Source organism: Mus pahari, chromosome X (assembly GCF_900095145.1).
Source record: "Mus pahari chromosome X, PAHARI_EIJ_v1.1, whole genome shotgun sequence".
Taxonomy (NCBI): domain Eukaryota; kingdom Metazoa; phylum Chordata; class Mammalia; order Rodentia; family Muridae; genus Mus; species Mus pahari.
This window is the reverse complement of record NC_034613.1, coordinates 135,858,427-135,876,788: the sequence shown is the minus strand read 5'-3', so window position 1 is coordinate 135,876,788 and position 18,362 is coordinate 135,858,427. Positions and strand designations below refer to the sequence as shown.

General features: G+C 40.6%; 1 protein-coding gene and 1 pseudogene across 2 annotated transcripts in view; both read left to right on the top strand.

Moving 5' to 3' along the window:
* The window catches only part of Phex (phosphate regulating endopeptidase homolog X-linked), a 228,383-nt gene that overhangs the window by 21,429 nt on the left and 188,592 nt on the right, over positions 1 to 18,362 (top strand). The gene's annotated exons all lie outside the window — the stretch shown is intronic.
* LOC110313267 lies at positions 13,819 to 14,976 on the top strand (annotated as a pseudogene).

Here is an 18,362-nt window from a genome sequence, read left to right as displayed (position 1 = left end):
GTACTTTCTCTAGCTCCTTCATTAGGGGCCCTGTGTTCCAACTGATAGATGAAAGGAGAAAGGAGAGAAAGGGGAGAAGAAATGTTTCTTTGTGTGCATCTGGTCCTGGATGGCTCAGTGGGGACAAGTGGAGATTTTCTTTTGTTCTTCTTTCTGTTCCTGGAGCCCTGGACATAGGTCCAGAAGAGTCCTGAGATGCAACTGGAGTTTGCTCATAATAGGATTGGAAGAGAAATTGTCTATTACTGTTCATTTAATTTCTTGACCTTCTGGAGGCAGGACTGGAAGGAACACAGGCTGTTAGACAGACATAGGCCTTTCCAAGACTCCTTTGTAGTATACTACAAAACTTACACAAGTTATTGATGAGTAAAACAAGAACTGACAATGTGAGGTCCAAGTTTGGGGCTCTGAAAGGAAGTGAGACTACTACTTGTAAACCCTGTGAGCTTCAGGAAGCTGCTTCTCTATGAACCTTAGTTACCTATTCGATGATCCTGTTGTTGAATTCTACAAGATACATGGAAATTCTTTTTGCATAGGATTAAGTAATTGAAGTCTATGATAATTGTTAGTTTCAAAAGGATTAAAAGAATGTTTTAACACATAGTGAACACTGAAGAAGTAATGGTACCTTTTATTGATTCTGCAATTTTAACACTATTGAAATGGAATACCGCAGTCTACAATTTCTTCAAAGTCTCTACATGAGGAGAATGATCCTGAGAGTGGCAAGTCTGAGAGTAAACATGACAAATTAAACTATCTTGGTCTGCTTTGTGATACTATAAGAATATACTACAGATATGGTAATTTTATAAATTTATTTAATTCATGCTTCTCCAGGCTGACAGAGGTTGGTACTGGTGAAGACCTGGTGAAGGTCTTCATACTGTGTCATAACACAGAGAATGGGCAAGCAAGCACATAAAGCAGGGGACAGAGGGAGTGACCTGGTCCCCAAAATGACACCATTAATTGACTTATGGCAGTAAAATCCTTATGGCTTAATCACCTTTTAAAAGGTTCCACCTTGAGATTGGGATATAGGTTATTGGTAGATTACTTGCCTCACCCATTCTAGGTCCTCTCTAGGTGCTGTTGACATTTTTTCCCATCAATTTTTCTTCTTTCTCTTTTCTCCCTTCATCTCTGCTAGAACACAGCAGTGTTTGTGACTTTCATTTGTGTTTATTTTCCTACGTTATTACAGATGTTACATGTAGATAGATAACAGTATCTGCTTGTATCACCATTTCAAGTCATAGCAGTTGTACCATCGCTCAGGTCTTGTCATTTGGTGAGTTAATGAAGTAGCTGTATATTGTGAATCACATGGTAAAACCAAAAGGGTTTTCTTAACTGTATTTAGGAATACCTGGTTTATTCTGCAAACCTATGTTTACACAGCTCTTTCAAAAGGCCACTGTCTAGACTCTTGATAATGAGCACATCACTGAGGATGTTTGGTGAAACTAGACAGTTGTGTTTAGAGGTTTGTGCCAAAAGCAACTCGAACTCATGAAAGAAGTATATTTTCAGTTGAACTTACTAACTGCTACCACATGGTGTTGAATCCAGACAGACTCTCAATTCTAGGTGATGTAGTTCTGCCATAAGAAATATTTACGAATTGTACTAATGATAGAGAAGGCAATACACTAAATAGAATGTATGCCCATAAATATAACAGTATACTATGTAAGGAAGGTCTAGATTGTCCAGTCTTGAAAACATGGACCATTGGATGAGCTGAAGTCATGGGTTATGGTAGGGTAAAGGAATTATACATCTGGAGGTGCTTGCAGCCAGATACTAAAGATAAAACCTGTAACTTTGTTAGAAAGAAAGGATAAGTAGGACGAGATAACAAGAACGAGGTGGGTGGATGAAGCTTTTGGAATCTTCCCTGCCTCCCTCCCTCCCTCCCTCCCTTCTTTGTTTCTTTGTTTCTGGTTTGTTTTTAACTTGAGATGGAGAATGCTGAGGTTTCTGAGAAGTGGAACAACAGTCTCAATATTCTTTGCATAGGAATATTGATGGCAAAAAAGAGTGGGAGAGCAGACAAGGGGGCGTTTTGGTCGCATAAGTATTCTAACACACACAAAGTTTCCTGTGCGCTGGACAATTGGAGGAGGAAGGAAACATTTTACTCTAGGAGATCATTGACTAAATTTAGGTTCTTTTAACTAAATACACGTTCTTTGGCATGGCTGATGACACAGGATATGTGTGTCCTGAGAAAGAAAGCTGTTCACTCCCACAATGCCACCTCTTCACCTGCCCACACCCAGGTCTTGTTTTCCATAGTTAGTGTGTACCGCTGAATTTTTCTTTACACTTCCACCGAAGAGTTGGCATACTTTTGAAAAACCACTTCCTGAAATGGGATGACTATTTGGCAGGTGTAGAAAACCCCTGGATGGCTTTGGTGGTAACATCTGGAAGGCATACTCATATGATCTTGGGTGGCTTTGATTGTTGAAGGTCCTCCAAGTAGCCACAGGTTTCTGCTGTTGGTTAGAACACGGAGTGAAAATGTAGGATTCTTGGTGAGCATTTCTAAGGGCATCCAGATGTTGTGGCAGAAGCAGCGAACTCAGATTTCCTTGCTGTAGATCAGAAGGGGGATTTGTTACTTCTCCAATGTTTCCCTTGGTTAAGGACAAGAGGAAGGCATAAGAAATGGTAAAATGGTGACTGTATGTTCACAAGTGCATGGTGAAAACGAGTTGCAAATTTCCTAATTATATTCTGGAGTCTCTGAATAGCTGAATTATGACAAGTTTTCATCTGTGACTGAAGGTGTAGCTAGGTCAAAGCATCTTTACAGTGTGAGAATCAATACCTTTCACAGGAAAAGGTCTGCCAGGACCATGAACCTCATAGAGTTGATATCATTTAATAGTACCCTTACTTCCATTTTTTAAACTGTCTAAACTCTGTTGGAGATGGTTTTGTGAATTTTGTGATATGAGAACCCTTAAATGTTCTAGTCTATTGGTATGTGTTGCTAGTTGACATGAAGAATGCCAAGAAGCACTCCTGTTCATTTATTAATTTGTCTCAGCTTATATTTCCCTATATTTTGCCCAAGACCTTGGAATGATTTAAGAAGACAAAAGACACCCCCCCAGCTACTCTTTGCATTGGATACACACGAGTGAAAGTATATTAAGATGTAAGATTCTGCTCTGCTAATTGAGGTCAAAGGGGTTGCTTTTATTCTGGAATCTCTGAGCTGAAGAGAAGCTGGCGGGTGAGAGGGGGACGTTGAAAGCTGCAAGCTGAGCCATTGCCAGAATGAAACATATCTCATGGGGATGTGTGGGAGGTTCTGGGTGAGGAAAAGAGGCAATTGTGGTTCCTGCCGAGGTCTGAAGGCTGCACAGCTCGCTGGGTCTTAGAATTTTCATAAAGTTGCTCTTGCCAGTAGCCTCACGCTCGGATCCTCACAGGGCCAAGTTTGTATTTCTGTCCTTCAGACCTGGATGTGAAACCCAATATTCAGGAATTAAAACCTCTCTTCTCACGAAGAGGAGGAGGAGGAGGAGGAGGATCAAGTGTCCTTAAAGTGCATTTGGAGTCATATGGGACAGTGTGTTTGTATTTGCATGTGTGTGTATGTGTGTGTCTGTCCTTACATCTTTTGGATTTATTTCTCTCAGAATTAAAATATTGGTCCTCCTGAAGTGGTAACTTTTTAGCTGTGTACAGTATTATAAGTTTTATTTATTTGACATAAATTAAGCCACTGAATGCACAAACACTGCTCTTCCATAGCCATCACAAAATTAATAACATTCCACTGAATCAAAAGAATTGGCAACTGTAACATATTGCATTATTTATTATGTGCCAACCAAGGTAAAGTAAACTATAATTCAGTGTGTTCTTGCCCTTTGGGATTTCCCTATTATGTTCATAGACATTCCTTTTTTTAAAAAAAGTTATTTGTTCTCTGTCCTCCCCCCCCCCCCAAGATTTATTTATTATAGGTACACTGTAGCTGTCTTCAGACACGCCAGGAGAGGGCGTCAGATCTCATTACCGGTGGTTGTGAGCAACCATGTAGTGGTTGGGATTTGAACTCGGGACCTTCGGAAGAGCAGTCGGTGCTCTTACCAGCTGAGCTCCGGTTCATAGACATTCTCTTAGACTTACCTAGATGGTAATTTTTATCCCAAATTCTTTTATGTCCATTATAAAGGAAATTGCAAGTTAAAAAAATGATTCAGGCATTACTAAAACTTGTTTACAGTGTCCTTTAGATTTTGAATCATCATCTTTGTTTTGCTACAAAATGCCATCTTGCTCATAAAGAGCAGCAGTGATTCAACATTTCTTTAGATTCCATCCTCAGTCAATCATCTCAGGAATTTTCCACCAACAGAGCCTTCTAGTGTATGCAGTAAGCTTTCATTTCACTGTCAGGTTGCACTGAAATCTTTCTGAGGACCTCCTGACACCTTCCCATCCTTGCATCCAACTCATTTCAAGTACAGCTCGAAGAGTGGCTGTGTTCATGTTTGTGTATGGGCAGGCAATGGTAGCTCTGTGGTCATTGGGTAGACTGTTTGAAAACAAAGTTCAGTTTCAGAGATGATGCCATGGGAAAAAGAGGTTCACTGTTGGAATCGATGAAATATAAAATATAAGGTATGTATTTTTTTTTTTTAAATTAGTACTGAGGATTGAATCCAGGGACTCACATGCTATGCAAGCACTTTACCACTAAGTTACCACCAAGTTACAGCCTCAGTCCCTACTCCCAGTTTTTATTCTGAGGTAGAGTTTCACTAAGTTGCTTAGCTGCACTTGAACTCCATCTGTAGTTCAGTCAGTGCTTGAATGTCCAAGTAGCTGGGATTACAGACCTGCACAGCTAGGGCATGTTACCTGATTCAGTCGAGCTGAGAAGAAACCTGAGAGGGCACAGTGCTGGCAAGGCTCAGATGCTGCCCACTCTGCTAGTGTGGGCAGTGGTTTACTGAGTAGCTAGCTGGGCTTTAGTACATCAAAGGAAACAGCTTGCCATGGAAAAATTCAGTACCTCTCCAGGGTGTGTGGGTGTTTGAAATTTTTTCCCTTTATATCATTTAAATGAAAACCTGCATGTTGCAAATATCACTGTACTGTGTAAATACAGAGAATTTTTAGGGTATAAAAAAGAAAACAAGAATTTGGTGTTGTCATACAAGGAGAGAAATTTCCTTCCCTTAATTTCTTTCTGAAAGATTTTTCTTTCCTTTTGTTTTGTTTTCCTTTCCTCCTCAAAAAAATGCAAAACTTGAATTTATTAGCAAATCTACATGCAATTGCAGATTTACAACCTACCCATTAATACTACATTAGTTCATCATGATTAATAGCATCTATGTGGATGCTTAATGAATTAGTAATGATGGACTATTTGCTTTGACATGTCAATAGAACACTATAAAAAGGCACTTTCCATAAAAGAAAAATTAATTGTATTAGTTGGATAATAGCTTGTCACAAATAAGATAAGTTTGTTTGGAAAGCTTCATTGGTGTTGATGGTATTGTTGGGAGTCACTTCCAAAAGATCCATAGGTGATTTTTGTTTGTTTGTTTGTTTTTTGTTTTTTGTTTTTGACTAAAATGAGATAAAAGGGCTAGAGAGATGAGTCCACTCTTGCAGAGTACCTGGGTTCAGTTCCTAGCATCTGTATCAATGCGGCTTAGAGCCTTCTGTAACTCCAGTTCCAGGGAACCTGACGCTCTCTGGCTGCCTGAAGTCATGTGGTGCCTATAAACTCACACAGCTTCACACACATAGACAGGAAAAACTAATAAATACATTTTTAAGAATAAATGACACTTTAATTTAATGAATAGCTACAATAGGTGCAGGAACAGACATTTGTGGCAGAGAAAAATGCACAAACATACAAATACGTGCTGACTGACAATTTTGCCTATGTTACTAACTGCAGAGACTTCTTATAGTAGCTGTTTAGATTAAGTTCCAAATGGAACTGCTTCTACTACCTGCTGGTCCATTCTAAATTCATAATTCATTTCCCAAAGGCCCCAGGATTTCTTACAGTTTATTCCTTTAAGAGAATCATTTTTCCATCAGTCTTAAGTCTAATTCTGGGATGTCAGCAGCCATCATTGCTTATTTCTGTCTTTGCCCTACATCCGATGAAGTGAAGGTCAAGGAAATTATGTGACTTGCCCAAACCAATCCAGCCATATAATTTGTCCCCCACAGATTATGGGTCTACCATTTCAAATGTCTCCGATTTTAACCCAGGCGGAAAGAGCTGCCGGAGTGGAGGCTCTGTCCAGCTGGTGCCTTTGAGGAAATGCAAGAAGTGCAGTGTGCTTTAGAGCTTTGACTTGGAAGGGAAGCGGGCCAAAAGACAAAAACAGAAGAAGAGGGCAGGGGCCAGAGCATGCGGGCCTTGTAGGCTGTGTAAAGATCTTAGACTTTATCCTAAGGCAGTGGGAAGCCATTTGTAAATGTCATGTCGAGGGACCCGATGAGTAACGTGTTCTGCTGAAGCATACTGGCTGCCTGTGGAGAATAGCTTGGAGGTAGAGTTCATCAGACCCCATCATGCCCATCCAAATGAACGGAGATTTAGTTGCAGGAAACTCTGATGCATATTGATTATTTTTTCTCTATTTTTCCTTAAGTCAGCAGGAAGGTGTCATTTCTCACTTTCATTGCCTCTGGTTTCTATGACCATAGAATGTTCCCAAGTGCCCTCAGTCAGGGGCAGCGTCTGGCAAGGAAGCCATCATAGCATCTGGTGGGTATGGTAGTTAGCATACATCCTTACAGACCTTTTACCTTGTGGAGTTCTCTGGCAATGCTTGCTAAAGGGCCTATTGCTTCTTCTCTTTTTTGGGAGAAGAGTCTGGACAGAGAAACAAAAGGAGTATAGCCTCTGATCCTCTATTGTCAGCAACCCAGTTTTCAGGAGATAGTCTCACTGGACCATACGTTATGGTTTGAAAAGCCAGGAATAGAACACGCCCACCTCTCACCTCCGCATGTTAGGTTGGAAGTCAAAGCAGGGGTTAGTTGGGATGTGGTTTTGAAACCTATGTTTACAGTGTTTTGATGCTGCTTTCCTAGATGAGAGAGGAATCACAAAGTCTGAAGCTCAGACTTTTTAAGATTTGAGAGAGACAATATTTATCCTCCTAATTTTCCTCTATCGGGTGTCATATAAGCTAGAATTGAAAACAAATGTCCTATGTCATGTTTTTTTCAATTTTGGAAAGCTTCCTGGTTGATCATAGATCACCCCCACCCAAGCTCTCCCCTCAAACTCCTATTTTCTTTTACTCTTAAAAAAGAGTCTCTCTAAATATGGGACTGGCAAATCTGAGGAACTAAAATCCAAATGGATGGAGACACTTCCTAAGACAAAACAAATTAATGCTATCCTTAGAGAGTATTGAATTAACTTGGGGTTGTAGGGCTCGGCGTGTAGCTTGGTGGAATACTTGCCTAGAATACACAAAGCCAGGAATTTGACCCCCAGCACCATGTAAAATCTGCCACGATAGTACATACACATGATCCTATGTAATCAGGAGGTGGAGGCAGAAGACAGAAGGCTCAGAAGTTCAAGGTCCTCCTTGGCTACATAGAGAACTTGAAACTATAGATCCTACCTCATAACAAATAAATGATACCTTCCTCACACACCTAAAAACAACAAGAGCAGAAGAAAAAAATGGGGGTGGATAGCTCATTTGGTAAAAATTGTGCCTTGAATTCTATCCCTAGAATCTAATACTGGGAGTACAGGCAGATTCATGGGGCTTGCTGTCCAGCCAGCCTAATTTACTTGTCAAGTTCTAAGCCATTGAGAGACCCTGTCTCAAAAGGGGAGGGGTGGTCTGGAAAGAACACTTGCTACACAATTTTAAGGACCTGAGTTCAGATCCAATGTGTGGTTTGAATGAGAATGGTCCCTATGGGCTTCTATATTTGAACACTTTGCCCTAGTTGGTAAAACTGTTTGGAAGGATTTGGAGATGTGGTCTTGTTGGAAGATCATTGAGGGTGGGCTTTGAGGTTTCAAAAGCACACCCTATTCCGTTAGCTCTGTTTGTTTCTTATGGTTGTGTCTTAACATCTAAATTCTCATTTATTGCTCTATCAGCATGCTGGCCTGCCTGTTGCCATGGTCTCTGGTATGATGATCATAGACTCACCCTCTGAAACTGTAAGCCCCAATAAACTCTTTCCTATAAGCTGCTTTGGTCTTAGTTCTTTGTAATAGTGATAGATAGGTAACTAAGATACTATGGAAAAGATGGGCAGATATAGTAGGGCATGTCTGTGATCTTAGTGCACCCATGGCAAGGTGGAAGGTAGAGACAGGAGAATCTTTAGAGGTCTGTGAGCCAGGTACACTGAAATAAGCAATGTAGAACAACAGAGTGGAAGGCAAACGCCTGTACTCAGTGTTGCCCTCTCACTTCCACATTTGTATAATCACACACACACACACACACACACACACACACACACACACACACANGAGAGAGAGAGAGAGAGAGAGAGAGAGAGAGAGAGAGAGAGAGAGAGAGAGAGAGAGAGAGAGAGAGAGAGAGAGAACAGAGAACAAAAACAATAAAGAAATGGAGTTGTAAATGGAGGAAAGGAAAGCTAGAGCTGCCTTCTTACTTGATCTTGGGTAGGATAGGCTTCTAGATAACAAGAATTCGTGGTAAAATTTGTTGTTTTAAAGTAGTAGTATTCAAAGTGTATTCTCTGGACCTGAAACATCAGCACTATCTTGGAGTTCATTAGAGGTGTAAAATCATAGAACCCACTCGGACCTACTGAATCAGATACTCTGAAAGGACCCAACTATCTTTGCTTTAATCTCTCCTAATGGTGAAATTAAAGGAGACAGGGGGAAAAAAGATAACTAGAATTTTTATTGTAGATGAAGCTGAAGGTGGATTTTAATGGCTTCAATTTCAGAGCAGGCTTTACAATGAATTATTGAAATAGGGAAGTTATTTTCCTTAGCTTAAATATCATATTGGCAAATCCATTGTAACGTTGTTCTATCAAAGAGCAATGCTAAAATTTAAATTACTTTAAGTGTAACCTTGATAAAGTGTAATCCTTATAAATTAATTCACTTATAAGTGAACATAATAAAAGAGTTACTTTCCATCAGAGTTTTGTAGTTCTCGAAGTTCTATAAAATTGATTTTCTTCTGGACAAAGGTCCTTTTGTGTTAAAAGTGGGTATTTTGTGTTATTTGGTAACCTATGATTTAGATTAATGAGTTAGACGTTTCTAATCCTTGTAAAATAATACTTGCCCCTTTCACTTAAGTCGAGGCTAACCAACAATTATTACTTTTAAGATTATCATAAAAAATGAACAGAGAAAATCATTTTGACAGTTCCTATAGATGTAGGCAGAAGTTTTCTAGAAGAATGAGAAATTTTGCTTCTTATTGTCTTTTCAGGGTGTCAAACAGACTCAGTTAATCCCATGCTTGACTGGCTGCAGGGCTAAGGCACTGCATAGCTGAGTGTCATGCCATTTGGTAAAATATGAGGACCACAGGAGCCAGGGACCATCACTTGGTTAACTCGAGGTTTATTTTTTTAAGGGAATAATATTGGACTTTGAAAGCTGATTTCAAGTCTCTATGTTCGACTGTATAAAGCTTTAGTATCCATGTTGTTGTGAGTTAGAAGGATGAAAAATTCAGTGTACTAAATAAGCAAGGAGTCTAGAAAGCAGGCTTTGTTTGAAGTCTGCAGCCTGGAAAAGCAACAAGAACTAAAAATAGTAAGATTATAGGCAACATTTAATCATGGACCATCTAAAGGTGGCTTTTAAGCATCACTCAGAGAGAAACCAGGCCGTGTGTGTGTGTGTGTGTGTGTGTGTGTGTGTGTTTCATACATTCTGTTCATTATTCATACATTCTGTTCATTATGTAGGTGTGAAAACTTTCAGTACCGATTTGGTGTTCCGAAAATTTGAATGTTTATGTTCTTTCTCTAACTAGAATTAAGAAGGTATTCCCTTTGATTTCCAAAGGAGAAGTGTTGCATAATTTAAATGAAATTCAGAGTTTACCCCAGGAAAGTTGATGTGAAATATTTCAAGTGCAAATTAAGCAAATTGGGTAAATAGCTCCAGCATTCACTGGTCTCTTAACAGCCCAAGGATTCCTTTCAGAGTGAGCAGATGAAGCACAGGGATATCTCATAGGAGCTGGAGAAAGAACAGAAAGGAGGTGCCTTGTAATGTTCTCCATGGTTTCTTCTCAGTACCAGGCTCTTGGTAGAATTGTAAAACTATATTCACTGTGCAGTTCCTATATGTTGCAAAACTTCAAGTGACTGACCTTAACTGGCTATGGCTGCTGTGAACTTCTGCTTCACAAGGGTACACACACACACTTCTGCTTCCCATGTTCTCAGGAATCTCATCATGCTTTGAGATCTCCTTAGTTCTGCTAAGCTTGATCACTGCCTTTTCAGTAGGATGAGTGAATCAAGGGAACAGGATTGATAGTTTGGACTACCAAGTTTTGTTTTTTGTTTTTTGTTTTTGTTGTTGTTTTTTAAATGAACATTTTTCTTCCCAGTATTTAAGAACAGAGCATTGAAAATGGATGATTAAACTGAGGCAAATGATAAATTAAACTAGTACCCATGGAGACAATGGAATGAAGTCATGGATGATACAGCCTGGAATGTGAACAAACCCACAAGTTATGATGCTAGCATGGCCAGGATATTGTTTATGATAAAAAGAATTGATAAAAAGTAGTCAGTTTAACTATTCCTACTTTGTGTGCAATTTTTAATATTAATTGTTAAGAATAAAAATTTCTTGTCTTTTCTTCTCAGAAATTTAGCTCAGCCAGTATTTGCTAAACACTAGTTTTGCACACCAAGTGCCTTGGATCTTCAGACTTGATCGTGACTAGTCAGTCCTTGCTTAAAAGGGTACTCAGTCTAAAGGAGAATTACCATCGTCAATACCAACTTTTCACTTTTTTAAAAAAAGATTGATTTATTTATTTTTTATGTATATGAGTACACTGTAGCTGTACAGATGGTTGTGAGACTTCATGTGGTTGTTTGGAATTGAATTTAGGACCTCTGCTCGCCCTGGTCAACCCCGCTTGCTCCAGCCCAAAGATTTATTTATTATTATACATAAGTACACTGTAGCTGTCTTCAGACACACCCAGAAGAGGGCATCAGAGCTCATTATGGGTGGTTGTGAGCCACCTTGTGGTTGCTGGGATTTGAACTCAGGACCTTTGGAAAAGCAGTCAGTGCTCTTACCCACTGAGCTATCTTGCCAGCCCAACTTTTCACTTTTTGCTTTGCTGTTGTTTCAAGAGAGGGTTTCTCTGTGTAGCCTTGATTGTCCTGGAACTCACTCTGTTGACAAAGGCTGGCCTCAAACTCACAGAGATCCACCTGCCTCTGCTTTCCAAGGACTGAGATTAAAGAGGTGTACCCAGCTGAACTTTTCGATTTTACAATGTCTTTATTTTTTTAATTGAAAATTTCATACAGTATTCTGATTATGATTTTCTCCTCCCCAACATCTCCCAACCCTCCTCACCTCCTCACTCACCCAACTTTGTGCCATCTTTGTCATTAACAAATAAGCAAAAATCAAAACTAAGAAAAAAAACCCCACAAGAAACACCCCCCTTCAAAATAATGGAAACTCAGCCGGGCCTGGTGGCGCAGGCCTTTAATCCCAGCACTCGGGAGGCAGAGNAAAAAAAAAAAAATAATAATAATGGAAACTCTTAACCAAAATAACTAAAAGACTGAGAAAAGAAGATCCAAATTAAGAAAATTAGAGATGAAAATGGAGGCATTACAACAGACAATGAGGGAATCCAGAGACTCTAAGAACATAAATTAAAGGCCTTCCAAGTCAGCATGAACAAAGCTCATATGAACTCACAGTTGAAATCCACATGTACAGGGTTTACATGGGTCTCAACCAGGTCCCCTGTGCTTATATTCTGGCTGATAGTTTAGTGTTTTTATGGGATTCCTGAGTGTGGGAAAGTGTGCATCTCTGACTCTTGTGCCTTCTCTTGGGCTCTTTTCCTTCTCTTGGTCTGTTCAACTCCAAAGTGATCTTTTTGTTCTATCTTCTTATATTTTATTTTGTTATATAGAAAAGATGAAAGAATGATTGAATTAATTATTTAACTAATGAAAACCTAGCCATGAGTGTAAAGGTTAACATCCGAATTGTCACTAATACCTGCTGGGAGAGGAAAAATCAGATTTCTCCAGTGGAGTGACACTGGGAATGTCAACCACCCCAGTAGTAGACCAGCATATAATGGACACTACCACAGGCATTTTTAAATCTCAGAGTACTTTTATTTGGTTACAGTGTGGTTGGTTTTAATTTTAATTTTATTTTTTGGGTGGGATTGTGCTGTTTTCTTTTCTTGGTCTGGGTTTTTGTTGGTTTGTTTGCTCTTCTTGTATTGGGCTTTTGTTTGTTTTCTGAGAAAGAACTTATAGTTGTGTGTGTGTGGGGGGGGCAAGGACAAGAGGTTCTGGAAGGATTTCAGGGAGGCAAAGATAATGATCAAAATATATTTAAGTTTAAAAAATTGTAGGCTCTTATTGCTATGAACCACTTAGTGCTTAGACTCATCTTCAGTGTGTTCCATAAGTTTGGGTATGTTGTGTATTCATTTTCATTCAATTCTAGAAAGGCTTTAATTTATTTTTAAATATCTGTGTTGACCCGGTTTTCATTCAGTAGTGAGTTAAGTTTCTATAAGTTTATAAACTTTCTGTTCTTGTTAATATCCACTTTTAAACTCATGGTAGATAGTATGCAGAGTGTTATTTCAATTTTCTTATGTGTCCTAAGACTTACTTTTACTCCAGCTGTATTGAACTCATAGCATCTGGAGTTATGATTCTTGAGGTGTTTCTTTAAAAAGATTTATTTATCTATTATATCTAAGTACACTGTAGCTGTCTTCACACACTCCAGAAGAGAGCATCAGATCTCATTACGGATGGTTATGAGCCACTGTGTGGTTGCTGGGATTTGAACTCACGACCTTCGGAAGAGCAGTCAATGCTCTGAACTGCTGAGCCATCTCATCAGCCCGATATCTGATCTTGACTTTGTAAAAAATTATTTATTTTATCTTATGTGCATTGGTGTTTTGTCTGCATGTATTATGTCTGTGTGAGGGTGTTAGGCCTTAGAAACAGGCGTGATATGCCATTTGGGTACTGAGAATTGAACCCAGGTCCTCTGGGAAGAGCACTCATATGCTCTTGACCCCTAAGCCATCTCTCCAACTCACTAATTTTGTCTTTGTATAGTGATTGCTTTCATGGATCAGTGGGTAGAAGAAAGGGATGAAGATGGGCCAGGAGGAAAAGCTGAAAAGATATGTTGGACATTGCTAGAGGAGTTGTTCAGAACCAAGAAATAGAGTCTCCAGGGAATGGAGGTATGGTGGGAGCCAGGGTCCTACAAGCAGGCTGCTAAAGGATTAAGAGTTACTCTGGAAATAAAAGTATAAGGGATGATAGAAAAGATAGTGAGAATAGCCTATCTGAGTTAAGACCCAGTGTGGACACTGGAGGTCCCCCGTAAAACATGTTTCTTGGGTTTCCCACCCTAGCTGAATAGGCTTCATTCTCTTGGAAGGTGCAGTAGAACGAGGTTCTGGTTACCCTAGCCACCACATTCACACCTCAGTCCTTTCGCCCACTCGCTACCATATCCAGCAGACCCACGCTCTCTTGTGCCAGGAACGTGCCACTGGCATCATGTCCTACCCATACCCAGCACTGACCCTGGAGCAGATGAAGGAGCTGTATGACATCGTTCACCAATTTGTGGCTCTGGGCTTGGGCATCCTGGCTGCAGAAGAGTCCACTGGAAGCATTGCCAAGCAGCTGTGGTCCATTGACACCGAGAACACTGAGGAGAACAGGCGCTTCTACTGCCGGCTGCTGCTGACTGCTGATGACCGTGTGAATTCCTGCATTGGCCAGGAGTGATCCTCATCCATGAAACAATGTAACAGAAGACAGATGATGGATGTCCCTTCCCCAAAGTTATCAAGTACAAAGGTGATGTTGTGGGCATTAAGTTAGATAAGGTTGTGGTGCCCCTGACAGGAACCAATGGCAAGACTACTACCCAAGGGCTGGATGGGCTGTCTGAACGCTGTGCCCAGTATAAGAAGAATGGAGCAGACTTTGCCAAGTGGCACTGTATGCTAAAGATTGGGAAACATACTCCCTCAGCCTTTGCCGTCATGGAAAATGCCAATGTTCTGGCCCATTATGCCAGCATCTGCCAGCAGAATGGCATTGTACCCATTGTGGAGCCTGAAATTCTCCCTGATGGGGACCATGACTTGAAGCGCTGCCAGTATGTAACTGAAAAGGTCCTGGCAGCTGTCTACAAGGCTCTGAGGGACCACCATGTCTATCTGGAAGGCACATTGCTGAAGCCCAACATGGTCAACCCCGGCCATGCTTGCACGCAGAAATTTTCCAGTGAGGAGATTGCCATGGCAACGGTCACAGCACTTCGTCGCACAGTGCCCCCTGCCGTCCCTGGGGTCACTTTCCTGTCTGGAGGGCAGAGTGAGGAAGAGGCATCCATCAACCTCAACACTTTCCTGTCTGGAGGGCAGAGTGAGGAAGAGGCATTCATCAACCTCAACGCTATCAACACATGTCCCCTGCTGAAGCCATGGGCCTTGACTTTCTCCTATGGCCGAGCCCTGCAGGCCTCTGCTCTAAAGACCTGGGGTGGGAAGAAGGAGAACATGAAGGCAGCCCAGCAGGAGTACATCAAGAGAGCCCTGGCCAACAGCCTCGCTTGTCAAGGAAAGTATACCCCAAGTGGCCAGTCTGGAGCCGCAGCCAGTGAATCTCTCTTCATCTATCTCTAACCATGCCTACTAATAAGAGGTGATCTAAGGCTACTCCATCAACACTCCACGCCCCTGCCTATACGCTTGCTATTGAAAAGCTCTTTCCCATCACTCTTGCTGCCCTCATGGCTTGTGTGTTGTGTTGTTTATGAATGCTAACTCTGTCATCCCTTTCAGGCCACTGCCAATAAACAACTATTTAATGGAAAAAAGGTGTTTCTGGGGATAGACAGCTGATATAAAGGAATGGAGATGGGCTAGAAGGAAGGGCTGAGATGGTCAGTGGTAAAGAGCTAAGCTGGGTCCATACCAAGAGTGTCAGTGCCAAATTTTTCATGCCAAAATGCATTTGGTGATATAATTGGTCATGAAATGGCCAATCTATCTTACTTATTAAACTCTTCTCATGGTTCATCCCTGGTAAGAGTTCCACACCATGAGCAGGAAGAAATTCTAGATGGACCATAGATATAAATGTGAAGCAATGAAGATTCTAGATGAGAATACAGGCCATTGTCATGATTTTGGGGTAGATTAAAATTAACAAATAATAATCATAGAAGGAGAAATGGGCAAATTGAACTACATTAAAATTCAGAATTTTAGTTCATCGCAAGTTACCAGTAAGGAAATGAGAACTATGGAGTGAGAGAAGATTTCATAATGGAAATCTTCAAAAAGATGTGAAGGCTATTTGAGGATCTTCTGTAAATCAAAAGGAAGGGTAATCTATGCAAGTGTGTTAAACAGACTTGATTAAAAACTGAAGGCTCAGCAGTAGAGTGTTTGCTCAGTATATACAAGGTTCAGTGAAAGGTGACAATACGAAACATACATATCAAACTAAAAACAATAATTTTGATTGGAGGAAGTAATAAGAAGGGAGGGACCTTGGGGCTTCTGGGATTTTGGTAATGATTTTGCTGATTTCTGAATGTTCATTTTGTGGAATTATTTCAAACTATGATCTGGGCAATTTTTTTTCCTGTGGAATGCATATTATATTTTGATTGAAAATGTCCGTTTTTTTAAAGCATTGCTATTCAGGATGAAGAACATAAGCAAAACAGTCTTGAGATTCCCACTGATTACAAGATAGGCCTCATCATCTAGCATTACCTGTGTTATGGAAGCAGAGGAAGCATAGAGCATTTCAGAGCTCTGCAAAGTGGCTAGAGTTGGGTCGTTTGGGCAAAAATCCAATGCATAGAGTGGGAGTATCTTGATAGCTATCCACACCTGAAACAGGAGGAAGAGAGTAGGAGCAGTTATGGGGAAACACTGGGAAGGCTGATAACAATCCAGTTTTGTGTATGATTAACTTGGTCTGTCATCTAGAATAAGCTACCATCTTTATGTTGTTGTTGTTGGTCTTGCTTTGTTTGGGAGATAGGCTCTCATGTGTCTCAGATTGCTTGTTATGTACCTGTGGATGACCTTGAAGTTTCCATCTTCCTATCTCCTACTGCCTGAGTTCTGGAAAAACAGGCATGTGCCACCATACCCCATTTATTCAGTGATGGTACCAAACCCAGGGCTTCTTTTCATGCTAGGCAAGTGTACCAATTGAGCCACACCCACAGCCCAACTATCACTTATTATATCATGTGCCTAGGCTCTGGGTGAGAAAATTTCAATGCATTAAAGTTTCAAAGTCATCATGAAATCCCAGGGGCTATATAGTAAACTAAATTTGTAGTGCAGACGAAACAGCCCAAACATTGAGAGATTATATAAGTTCCTCCATTCTAGCTAGGAGGTGTTGGCAGATTGAAACTGGAGCTCATGTCTAAGTGGTTTGGAAGTCCGCCTTCTTGCCATGTTTTCTTTTAGTCTTTCTTTTTTCTTCTCCGGGGCACATCTCACTCTTTAGTTGGAACTGGCTTGAAATTCATAGAAATCCTTTTGCCTTAGCCTTCCTAGGGCTGGAATGACAAGGATGAGCTGCCACATCTAGCTGCCTTACTTTTAAAACCGGTTTTACTTGAGCTTAGTTAGGAGAAAGCTATTTACTCTATGTAGTTTTTTTGTTTTGTTTTGTTTTCCAGAGACAGGATTTCTCTGTGTAATAGTCCTTGCTGTCCTGGAACTGACTGTGCAGACCATGCTGGCCTCAAACTCACAGAGATCCACTTGCTTCTTGAGTGCTGGGATTGAAGGGTTATAGTACCATGCCTAGCTCTACTATATGCAATTTTAAGATACTTTGAAGGAAAGAATTTCTCCAGCCAATTTTGAAGCTTGAGGTAGTCTGGTATACAATTTTTATGAATTAATGTTTTCTTTCTTTCTTTTTAAAATTACTTTTTTTTTTTTACAGTTCAGTCTTTACCTCCCTCCTGGTTCACCCTCCAACAGTTCCTCATCCTATTCCTCCCCCCACCCCCAATGTCTCCAAGAGGATGTACTTCCTCCCTCCAGGCCTCTCCACTCCCTGGGGCCTCAAGTCTCAGGGGTTAGATGTATCTTCTCTCACTGAGATCAGGCCGGGCAGTATATGTGTCAGGGGCCTCAGACCAGCTCATGGATGCTGCCTGATTGGTTGGTGGTTCAGTGTCTGAGAGATCTCTGGCATCCAGGTTAGTTGAGACTTCTGGTCTTCCTATGGAGTTGCTCTCCTCCTCAGCTTCTTCCAGCCTTTCCATAGAGGAGGAAAGATTGAAAATCTAACCACACTGACTATGCAGGGAAAGTCCTGTATGGGTGACCTATGAGTCCTCCCCGGTTTTGAAGACATTTTAATAACTTGAATAATTGCCTTTGACAGGTGGGTATTGTTTTCTGCTTATTAATGACTCTCCAGGCTTGGTCTTATTTCTTTTCTCACAAATGCACATGCAGAGACAAAGAATGTGGTGTCGAGAGCTGATTTCCATGTCCCGATTTGCACAGCAAAACTTCCCTGCCTGCTTTGATACAGAGAGAAAGGGGAGAAGAGCAGGGAGAGGATGTGACAAAGAACAGACCATTAGCAAGATAGCCTTTGAAATGCCACATTCTGGCAATTTTGAACAGTGTAAATTATTGATGTTTTGTGCATGGCTAGAATTTTAGGATTGATTTGTTCAACATATATGTTTCCTCTTTTTCCTGTGATCTACAGGAAAACACAAACAGGTAAAGTTTAAAGACCTGTGCTTCTTTTTGCTCCTGGGGCTTGTTTCTTGATCCTTCAGGCACTCATTGTGCAGCCTGCAGAGTGTTTATAACATTGGAATATCATCAGAACCCAAAATGAAGTTTGGATTACTTCCTTCCAAATGTGTCTTTCCAATAGTCTAGTGACTTTAACCTTAGCCATCCTGACTGGTATGAGATGTAATCTCAGGGTTGTTTTGATTTGCATTTCCCTGATGGCTAAGGATGTTGAACATTTTTTTAGGTGTTTCTCAACCATTCGATATTCCTCAGTTGAGA